The sequence below is a fragment of the Tupaia chinensis genome, unplaced genomic scaffold (genome assembly GCF_000334495.1).
Source record: "Tupaia chinensis unplaced genomic scaffold, TupChi_1.0 Scaffold000404_1, whole genome shotgun sequence".
In the NCBI taxonomy this organism is placed as follows: domain Eukaryota; kingdom Metazoa; phylum Chordata; class Mammalia; order Scandentia; family Tupaiidae; genus Tupaia; species Tupaia belangeri.
Window position 1 is genome coordinate 2138640 of NW_006159906.1, and position 11124 is coordinate 2149763.

Genomic DNA, 11124 nt, shown 5'->3' on the forward strand with positions numbered 1-11124 from the left:
ATAAAACACAACAAAACATAAAAAAAATTAAAGTCATGAAATAGTTACTACAACCTTATTCATGATCACAAATGGAAATGTCAATTTTATTTATTCAAAGAAAAGATAATAAATTGACTATAAACTAATATTTTCTTCTTAAATATATAAAACAGTCAAGATAAACATATTAAAAATATAACAAAATATTTAAACATAAAAGATTTGACAAAACTTTATCAGGAAAGTTCAAGCAGAAATAAAAACAACCCCAAAGTACTATCATAAATATCATTTAAAAATGTATGAAACAAGATAGAAAACAACAATACTGTATTCTATAACATTACAAGTCATTATAAAGATAAAACAAACAAATTTTGAATCATTAAATGGGACTGATGTTCATTTAGGAAAAACAAGTGATATATTTTTCTGTCTTATTTTAAAATATTAATTTATTTTATACATTTGACCACTATACATCACTTAGCTTGTAAAGTGATTTTTTTTTTTTGGAGAGGTTTTTGCTATAGTATGCATGCACTCGCCAGCCAGACAGAGAGACAGAGAGATAGAAAGCAAGAAGTCACCCCATGGCCACGCTGCAATCCCTTCTCCATTCTACTCCATTCTACTTGGATCTTGGGCATGCATGCACACGGGCCCGGTGTGAGTTTTAAGCCACCAGCTCCGGGACGCGAACAGCGGTCGACTACATGGGAGTCCAGTGACATAGCCATTATGCTAACTGCTGGTGCCTGTAAAGTGAATTTACCTAACATGAATACATTTCACACCAGTCCAGTTGAGAATACAATACACATTATCATCAACAGATGATCATCCATTTCTGTGTTCCATAAGTATCTTGCCTCTCTATTTTTCTTTCTAATTTCTTTCCTCATACTCTCCCCTTTCTCCCACCCTCTTCCCACACCGTCTCCAGTATCTGTAACCATTTTCCATGGTTTTATATCCTCTAACATTTCAGTATTTGCATAGAGTGTGGACAGTCAGTATATGTTAGATAGGGATAGACAATGTCTCCCTTTCATAGCCTGGCTTGCTTCACTCAGCAATAAATCTTCCATATTCATCCACTTTCTGTCAAATGCCAGGATCTTGTTTTTTATGGCTGAGTAGTATTCCATAGAGTATATGTGACACACTTTTTCAATTCATTCATCTGTTCATGGACATTTGGTTCCATGTCTTAGCAATTGTGAATAATGCCACAATAAACACAGGCGTGCAAGGACTTTCCTGAGTTTTCTCCTATCCTTTGGATAGATAGCCAGGAGTGGAACTGCTAGATCATATGGTAGTTCTATATCTAGATCTTTGAGGAACTTGCATATTGTTCTCCACAGTGGCTATACTAATTTACATTCCCACCAGCAATGTGGGCCAGTTCCCCTTTCACCATAGCCCCACCAGCACTTATCATTTCTTTCTTTTTCTTTCTTTCTTTCTTTTTTTATTCTTTTCCATTCTGACTGGGATTAGGTGGTATCTCATTGTGGGTTTTGAATTGCATCTCTGTTATGATGAGGGGTGGTGAGCATTTTTTGCATATGCTTGTTGCATGTTTGTATGTCTTCATTAGAGAGTTGTTTGTTCAGCTCATTTTCCCATTTAAAAAATTATTTTAATTTAATTTTATTTATTCATTTATTTTATTTTAATTTGACCAGAGAGAGACAGAGAGAGAGAGTGAAAGCGAGGGAAAATGAGAAAGCAAGCTGCCAGGCTCAGGACTCTAACCATGGTCAGCCACGTGGAAGTGCCCAGCACCTTAACCACCACACCATCTACTCATCCCTCATTTCCCCATCTTTTAATTGGGTTGATAATATTTTTTTTAGTAAGCCCCTTGAGTTCCCTGTGTAATCCAGTTATCAGATCCTTATCTAAGACATAGTTTATAAAAACATCCTCCCATTCCAAAGGTTGTCAATTCACCCTCATTACTGTGTCTTTTGCTGTGCAGAAACTTCTTAATCTGACGTAATCCTGCTTGTCTATTTTAGGGATTATTGACTGTGGTTTGGAGATTTTATTTAAGAAGTCTTTGCCTACAGCAATATCTTCTCAGAGTTTCACCAGTGTTTTCCACTAGTAGTTTTATAGTTTAAGGCTTTAGGTTTAGATCTTTGATCTACTTTGAGTTGATTTTTGTTAATGTTGAGAGATAGGGATCCAGATTTACCTATCTACAGGTGGATACCCAGTTTTTCTAGCACCATTTGCTAAAGAGTTTTTCTTTTTCCAACTGGATTGATTGGTGCACTTTCATGTTTCAAGGTTTATTTGTGGGATTTTTATTCCTTTCTATTGGTCCACATGTCTGTTTTTGTGCCAATACTGTACTGTTTTGATTATCACATTTTTGTCATTTATTTTGGGGTAAGGGAGTGAGATACCTCCTACTCTACTCTTCTTGTGAAGGATTGCTTTGGCAATACAGGGTCTTTTATGATTCCAGACAAATTCCATGATTGTCTTTTCCAGATATGTGAAGAATGTCTACAGCAATTTGATTGGATTGCATTTAATATGTAGATTAATTTGGGTAGAATTGCCATTTTGATTATATTAATTCTTCTGATCCAGAAACATCCTTCCACTTTTTTGTGTCTTTTTTTTTTTTTTTTTTAGATTTTTGTAGTTTTCCCTGTAGAGGTCTTTGATTTCTTTGGTTAGATTTATTCCTAGATATCTTATACTTTTTGTGGTTATGGTAAATGGGATTGCTTTCTTCAGTTCTACCTCAGTTGGTTTGTTGTTCACATATAGAAATCCTATAGATTTTTGTATGTTGATTTTGTAACCTGCCACTTTACTGTATTCCCTTATTACTTCCAGGAGTTTTTTCATGGATGTCTTCGGGTCTTTTATGTATTCCATCATATCATCAGCAAATAGAGATAATTTCCCTATTTGAAGTCTTTTACTTAATTTTCTTTTCTGATTATATTGGCTAGGACTTCCAGCACTATATTGCAAAGGAGTGGAGAAAGTGAAGGCTGCCCACTTTCTACATTCCTTTTTAACATAGCACTAGAAATTCTAGCCAATGCAATCAGACAAGAGAGTCATATGAAAGGCATCCAAATAAGAAAAGAAGAAGTGGAATTATCTCTATTTGCAGATGATATGATGCTAAACATAGAAAATCCAAAAGAATCCTCAAAATTTCCTGAGAGGGAGAAATGAATATAATAAAGTGTCCAGCTACAAAATTGATATACAAAAATCTATAACATTTTATACACCAATAATAGACAAACTGAGACAGAATTGAAGAAAGCAATTCCAATAAGATATCTATGAATAAGCTTTACCAAAGAAGTCAAAGATCTCTACAAGGAAAACTATGAAACACTTGAAAAAGAAATTTAAAATAATACAAAAAAGTGAAAAACACCCATGTTCCTGTATTGCAAGAATTAATACAATCAAGATGTCAACCCTACCCACATTAATCTACAAATTCAATACAATTCCAATCAAAGTACCAGAGACAGTCCTCACAGAAATAGAAAAAGCAATCATAAACTTTATCTGGAATCATAAAAGGTCCTGTATAACCAAAGCAATATTGTGGAAGGGGAATAAAGTAGGAGGCATCTCACTTCCTGACTTCAAAACACATTACAAAGCTGTGATAATTAAAACAGCTTAGTATTGGCACAAAAACAAACAGACCAATGGAACAAAACTGAGAACCCCCAAATAAACCCCAAAACATGCAGCCAACTGACCCTTGACCAAAGGAACAAGACAATCCAGTGGGAAGAAGAAAATCTCTTGAGCAAATAGTGCTACAAGAACGGAATATCAACCTGCAGAAGAATGAAACTGGACCCTTTTCTCCAACCACTAACAAAAATCAGCCCCAAATTGATTGAAGATTGAAACATAAAACTTCAAACTATAAAAATACTGGTGGAAAACACAGAAAAGCTCTTAGAGACCTTGGAGTAGGCAAAGCCTTCTAAAAAAAGACCCCCAAAGTACAGACAATAGTCCCTAAAATAGACAAATGGGACTATGTTAGGCTGAGAAGCTTGTGCACAGCAAAAGAAATAATAATTAGAATAAAAGGACAACCCTCAGAGTGGGAGATTATATTTGCAAACTATACCTCAGATAAGGGAATAATAATAATAACCAGAATATATATAGCAAACTCAAGCAGCTTACACACCCACACACACGCATGCACACACAAAATCTATCCAATTAACAGATAGGAAAATGATGGGGCCAGCAGATGGATGGTGGTTAGGGGTGCTTAACTCCCACATGGCCGAGAATGGCTCAAGTCCTGGACCTAGAGGCTTGCTTTCTCACTTTCTCTCTCTCTCTCTCTCCCTCTCTGGCCACATTCGTATAAACAAATAAACAAAAGTTAAAAATCAAATAATTCTTTTTAAAAAAGGGAAACTTAGCTGAACAGACAACTCTCCAGATAAGACATACAAATAGCCAAAAAGCACATGAAGACCTGCTGGACATCTCTTATCATGAGGGAAACGCAAATCAAAACTACAATGAGACACCACTTAGCCCCAGGCGGAATGGTTAAGGTTTAAAGAATGAATAATAATAAACATCGGTGAGGCTGTGGTGAAAAGGGAACTCTCCTACACTGTTGGTGGGAATGCAAATTAGTACCCCACTGTGGAAAACAATATGGAGATTCCTCAGAAATCTACAAATAGAACTGTCATAAGACCCAGTAATTCCGGCTCTTAGGTACTTACCAAAAGAATAAAAAAGGCCTCAGTCAGAAAAGCACTTGCATATCCTCTTTTATTGCAGCATTATTTACAATTGCTAGGACATAGAATCCACCCAAACATCCAAAAATAGATGAATGGACTGAAAAACTGTGACACGTGTACTCTATGGATTCCTACTCCACCATGAACGAGCCCCTGACATTTGGTACAGAGAGAATGAATATGGACGACTTAATGCTGAGCGAAGCAAGGCAGAGTGTGAAAGGCAGACTCTGTATCTCTGGACTCCATATATACTAATTGTCTGTGCTCTATGGCAGAAGCTGAAAGTTTGGAAGGTATAGCAGCAGAGAGGGCAGCAGTAGATACTAGAGATAGTCAGGGTAGGGGATACAGGGGTGGGTAACAGGGAGGGAGGGAGGGAGGGGAATGTGGGAAATACATAAAACTGACACAAAAACACTTCTATAAAATATATCTTTAATATGAATATATATAAAAAATACACACACACACCACACACACACATGCATACATATAATGTTTATGCCTTTAGTTTATGAGGAATTTATACTGGCACAATGTGAGAGAGAGATCTAACTTTCTGTTCTAGTCCATCACTTTATGGGTTCAATTCTGTGCCAGTATTTGAATTGCTAGGATGTGTGTAATATGTCAGATAAAACAAGGTGGTCTTAAAATGTTCATGGATAATGTGGGTTTTGAAAAAAAAGATTTTTGGTTTTTTTTTAAAGATTTTTGCCCTAGGATACATGAGCTTGCTAGAGAGGAGAGAAACAGAGACAGTAAGGGTGCAAGATCACCCCTCTGGGATGATGCCACGCTGTAATTCCTTCTCTTCCATTCTCCTCCTGGGATTCTGGGCACACATGAACATACGCTTGGTGTGAATTTCAAGTCGCCATAACCAGGACTCAAACTGTGGTTGGCCATATGGGAGTTCATTCAGTGCCTTAACCATTATTCCACTGGCTCCAAAACTATGTTTGCATTACAAGAAGACAACAACAACAACAGCAACAAAAAACTACTCAATTTTTTTTTTTTTTTGCATCAAAATGACTTCATGGGAACCAGCAGTTAGCGTAATGGCTATGTCGCTGGACTCCCCCGTAGTCGACCACGGTTCGCGTCCCAGACCTGGTGGCTTAAAACTCACTCTAGGCACGTGTGCATGTGTGCCCAAGATCCCGAGAGGAGAATGGAGGAGAAGAGATTGCGGTGTGACCATCCCCCCTGGGGGGTGATTTCTCGCTTTCTGTCTCTATGTCTCTCTCTGTTTGTCTGGTGAGCGCACACACCCTATAGCGAAAAAAACCTCTCCAAAAAAAAAAAAAGACTTCATACTACAATTTTACTTTTCTGTGAACTCCCTAAGGTCCCTTCACGTCTGCATGGTGATTCATGCTTTTATAATATATCTGGCAAGAACATCTTCTCTTTATTTTTTTCTTTTGAAAACTTTCTTGGCTACCTAGAACCATTTTCTTTTCCTGAGGAAATTTAAAATTATCTTATCAAAAACAACATTCCTGTGGGGTTGGGGTTGTGTTAAATTAATAGACTAACAGGAATTTGAAATTATTCAAGAACAACAATGTGTCTTGTACTTTTAAACAGTTGGTGAAGATAAATACCCTAATTCACAATGTAGTCTGCAGTCTTTGTGTACTGGTCTATCTTTCAGAATTTGATAAGAATTTTGATTTCTTTACCTACAATGTGAAATTTGCTGGAGGTTTCTGCCAGATGAATTTTTATTAAGTTAAGGAAGTTTTTTCTGGTTTTGTTTCATTTTTCTATTACAAGTTTATTACAAGTCTCTTCTCTCCTAAGTCTTAGTTATGCACTGAATTTTGCTATGTTATTATGAATTAAGATGTCATTATCGCGAAGGGTGGGATTCGGCCAGCTGCAGTTGCCACTGGAGCTTGTATCTGGGTTGGCGATGGGGTTCATTCCCTTTTGTAAGACTCTCAATTGCATCCTCCTCCTCAGCAACACCAGCATGGTGAAAAGTACATTTTTGATCCAAGACAGTCCATTTCAGCTCAGAGAACTAAAGTGGTGACAAGGACAAGGGACTCCTCCTGCCAGTTTAAAAATGGTTTAATACAACTGACATCCCAGCTGACTACTGTGAAAAAGAACCTTGACTTATTTTGTTTTATTGTCGCAGGAAACCACAATCTCAAATTCATAAGACACACCAGGCTTCAAGTTCCCTGTAGAATTCAAAAGTAATCTTTGCCAATGAGGACGTCTGATACTGTTACTGCACAAGATGAAACTGAAACAATGAAGAATTCAAAGGTGGAAGTGAAAGATACAACCAGAGTTGAAAATCTTACCAAATCAGAAAACTATGGCAAGATTTTGACAGAGCAGAAAGAACATCGTATTGACAACAATATTGATTTGCAGTGGCCATTGCAGTCATTTGGACAGACACGAAGAAGGTCTAAGACAAGCTCAACGTTAAGACTAGTTAGGAGCCTTGCAGTGTTTGAAGAATCTCCACCACTCCCCGCAGCAGAGAGATCACAGGAGAACAGGAAAAAAATTCAGATCCAGTTAACACAATCATTTGAAAAAGAGAAGACCTCAAAAGATGAAGCAGAGAAAGAAAAAGCCACTGATAAGTTGCCCAGAAAAATGTTATCGAGGGAACCAGCAGTTAGCGTAATGGCTATGTCGCTGGATTCCCACGTAGTCGACCGCGGTTCGTGTCCCGGACCCGGTGGCTTAAAACTCACGCCGGGCGCGTGTGCGTGCGTGCCCAAGATCCCGAGAGGAGAATGGAGGAGAAGGGATTGCGGCGTATCTCCACCACTCCCCGCAGCAGAGAGATCACAGGAGAACAGGAAAAAAATTCAGATCCAGTTAACACAATCATTTGAAAAAGAGAAGACCTCAAAAGATGAAGCAGAGAAAGAAAAAGCCACTGATAAGTTGCCCAGAAAAATGTTATCGAGAGATTCCAGGAAAGAATATACTGATCCAGGGACCAGCAGTTGGTATAAAGGCTATGTCACTGGACTCCCACGTAGTCGTCCGCAGTTCGAGTCCCATACCTAGTGGCTTAAACTCACGCTGGGCGTGTGTGCGTGCATGCCCAAGATCCCGAGAGGAGAATGGAGAAGGGATTGTGGTGTGGCCATCCCCCTGGGGGGTGATTTCTCGCTTTCTGTCTCTCTGTCTCTGTCTGTCTGGCGAGCGCACGCGCCCCATAGCAAAAACCTCTCAAAAAAAAGAATATACTGATTCAACTGTTATAGATCTACATGACTTTTTCATAAATACATGAAAAGACAATTGCAGGGACAGAATGATGCTGCTGAAATTGGAACAAATGTTAGACTTCATTGGTAATAGTAAGTGTCCTTGTAAAAAATCCCCCAGTGACACCCTGCCATAGGATGCTACCGCACAGAGTAGCGGCTTACTTTGGATTAGACCATACTGCTGATCCGAGTGGGAAGTCTGTCATGGTAAACAAAACTAGTAATACAAGAATACCTGACCAGAAAGTCAATGAACTCATTAAGGATGACCAAGGTGAAGACGTTCAGAAAGGATACATCCTGAAGAGAGATGACTCTGGCTTTGACGAAGATGATAACCAGATGAGAAAATATTTGGAGGATGACAGAAGCGAATCTATTGGAGGGAGAGGAGAGTAGCAGTGGGCTGGAAACCGAGTGCTTTTCCAAGATTCCCTGGGTTCCCAAGATAATTGTGTTATTGACAAAAGGATCAAGACAGACGCTAGTCGAATGCAGCAGACACCAGATTTTTGGAGTTAATGAAGATGCTTCAGGGAGATCCACGGACACCCTCGAAGCAACGCTGAAAATGAGTTGAAGTGCTCGGAACCGCGGCTCCGGAGCAGCCCAGATTCAGCCGGCTCTCTCCAGCACTGGAAGCCTGCGGTAACCAAAGCCAGCAGCTACGGTGGGGTCTCCGTTGTGACAAGAGGGGATAACTCTGGAAGCAGCAAAAGCAGAGGCAGGCTTTCGAAAACAGGTGCAGAGTCTTCTGGGAGTGTGGGGGCACATGTCCCCACACCTCAGACTCTCTCTCTTAAATGTGTCCCCACATGTGGGGTCATCTCCTGGCTCGCTCTCACATCCCAAAGCCTCTTGCAGCGGATCACTGGACAGCAAAGATCATGCACTTAGGAACAAGGAAACTTCTTTTGCATTTCTGTGCAACGTGCAAGGCTGTGCAATGTGAGCTAGTGCATGCCTTTTCAGTTCCAGAGGGTAAATGTGTTTTGAAGAAGGCCATTATCTCTTTTAATCTGCTGGTTACTACATTAATAGATTTCCTGATGTTTTAACGTTGGTAGGATAAGCTCAGTTTGGTCATGTTTCATTTCCGTGTTTTGAGGCAGGCAGGGTGTCACTATGTTGGGGTCCTCCTGCCTTCTCCTCCCAAGCAGCTGGGCCTCTAGGAGCACTCCATTAAGCTTGGCTCTCTGGGTCAGGGTCTCGCTATGTTGTCTAGACCAGCCTTGAGCTCATGATTCTCCCATCTCAGCCTCCCAAGTCACAAGGAGTACAGGCCCATGCCACCATGGCTGACTTTTAGGGTGGGCTGGGAATTGAACCCAGGCCTGCTATGTGGCCTCAACCTGCCAAGTAGTGACACTGTCATGTTCTACTGGGGCTGGGCCTCTGTGTTGTTTTCACACATGCTGGATTTGATAATGCAGAGAGGGCTGCGGAGGTGAGCATGGGCAGTTAAAGGCCTGGTCCACGTCACGGTTCACCTGCTACTGGCTGGACCTAGTCACATGGCCACTCCTAACTCACAAGAAGGGAACTGGATACTGCTGAACATGATGAATTTCTTTTTTAAAAAAAGTTTATTTCTTCCCAGAGGGAGAGAGTTAGCACCCCAACAAGGTCTTGATAGCACGATGTACCCCAGCCTCTGCCATCCTGGATCCTGGGCACACACATGCTCAGGGAGGTCTCGGACATACCCAGAACCCTCCCGTAGGTCAGCCTTACAGTGTCACATTGGACTGTGGCACCGCTGCGTGACCCATGGTCTTTGTGAACGCCTCCCAGTCGGACAACTGCACCATTTACCACCCAAACTAGAACACGTTTGAGAGGAAAGGGGAACCAGCCGTAACCATGCTGAGGTGACAGAGGTGTTGGGTTTCACGATTCACCTTTACAAGCTTTATGTACTGAGTGGAATAATTTCCCCCAAAGTCACGTCCACCTGGAACGTGTGGGTGTAGCCTTATTTGGAAATAGGGTCTGGGCAGATGTCACCACGTTACGAGGCGGTCACCCTGAATTAGGTGAGTCCTAACCCAGTGACTGAGGATGACTTAGGTCCTTATAAGAAGAGAGAGATTTAGACATGACACAAAGAGAAGACCGTCACGTGAAGGTGGGCAGAAAAAGGAGTTTCGCTCCCAATAGCCAGTGAGGATGAAAACTCGGGCAGGGAAAGGGAGGATTCTGTCCTGAGGCCCTTGGAGGGAGCATGGCCCTCCCACCCCTTGACTTTGGACTTCAGCCCTCTAGAATTTGAGAAGCATGAATTTCCACTGTTCCAAGTGGCCCCGTTGGTGATATCTTGCTATGGCAGACCCAGAAACACCTGCTGTACACACGCCGCGCTCTGTGGTGGGGGGTCTGGGAAAGAATGCAGATGCAGAGAGAACATTCTTCGCTTTCCCAGAGAGGGAAGCTGAGTCTGCCCTGGAGGGCAGGGGCTGCGGGTCTTAGGGAAAGGAGTCGTATGGTTGGGGAGTCAGGCGGTCAGGATGCCTGCTGGTCCTCCACAACACCAGGGATGTCTCGTTGTTATCTTGGGATGTTGTTAATTCTGGGGCCAGCAGTTGAGGGATGTATGAAGGTACAGACAGATTGGTCTGAGGGTAGAAGCTTAGGAAAGGAAAGTAAGCCACCTGCCAGGGGGTCAAGGAAGGTAGAAAGGGGAGTAAAAGAAAGAAAATGCTGGGTGCATCTGGGGAGTTTGGGTTGTGCCCTTCCAATTAAAATGCCGCAGCACCTGGGAGACGTGGGATTTGTCCTTCACTCAGGCTGAGACAGAGCTCTAACAGCACCTCACAGCCTGGGCGGTGCCCGCGCCTGGGGGTGCAGAACTGCGGTCAGCTGAGGGAAGGGGGCCTCGCCAAAGGTCGGGGAGGGGAAAATGACTTCTCTCTGCTTATAAATGGGAAGGAAGGAGCTGCGGTTTCCTTCCTCCTGAAAGAGGCTCCTTGGAAACATAACGTGTCTGAGTCTTTTTTTTAGTGGGGGGGAGAAGTTTTTGCTATAGGGCGTGTGCGCTCGCCAGACACACAGAGAGACACAGAGAGACAGAAAGTGAGAAATCACCCCCC

At 41.6% G+C, this 11124-nt stretch overlaps 1 pseudogene; it reads left to right on the forward strand.

Annotated features, from left to right (window-relative positions):
* Nucleotides 1-7004: 7004 nt before the first annotated feature.
* LOC102474839 (R3H domain-containing protein 1-like) lies at nt 7005-9862 on the forward strand (annotated as a pseudogene).
* Nucleotides 9863-11124: the final 1262 nt, after the last annotated feature.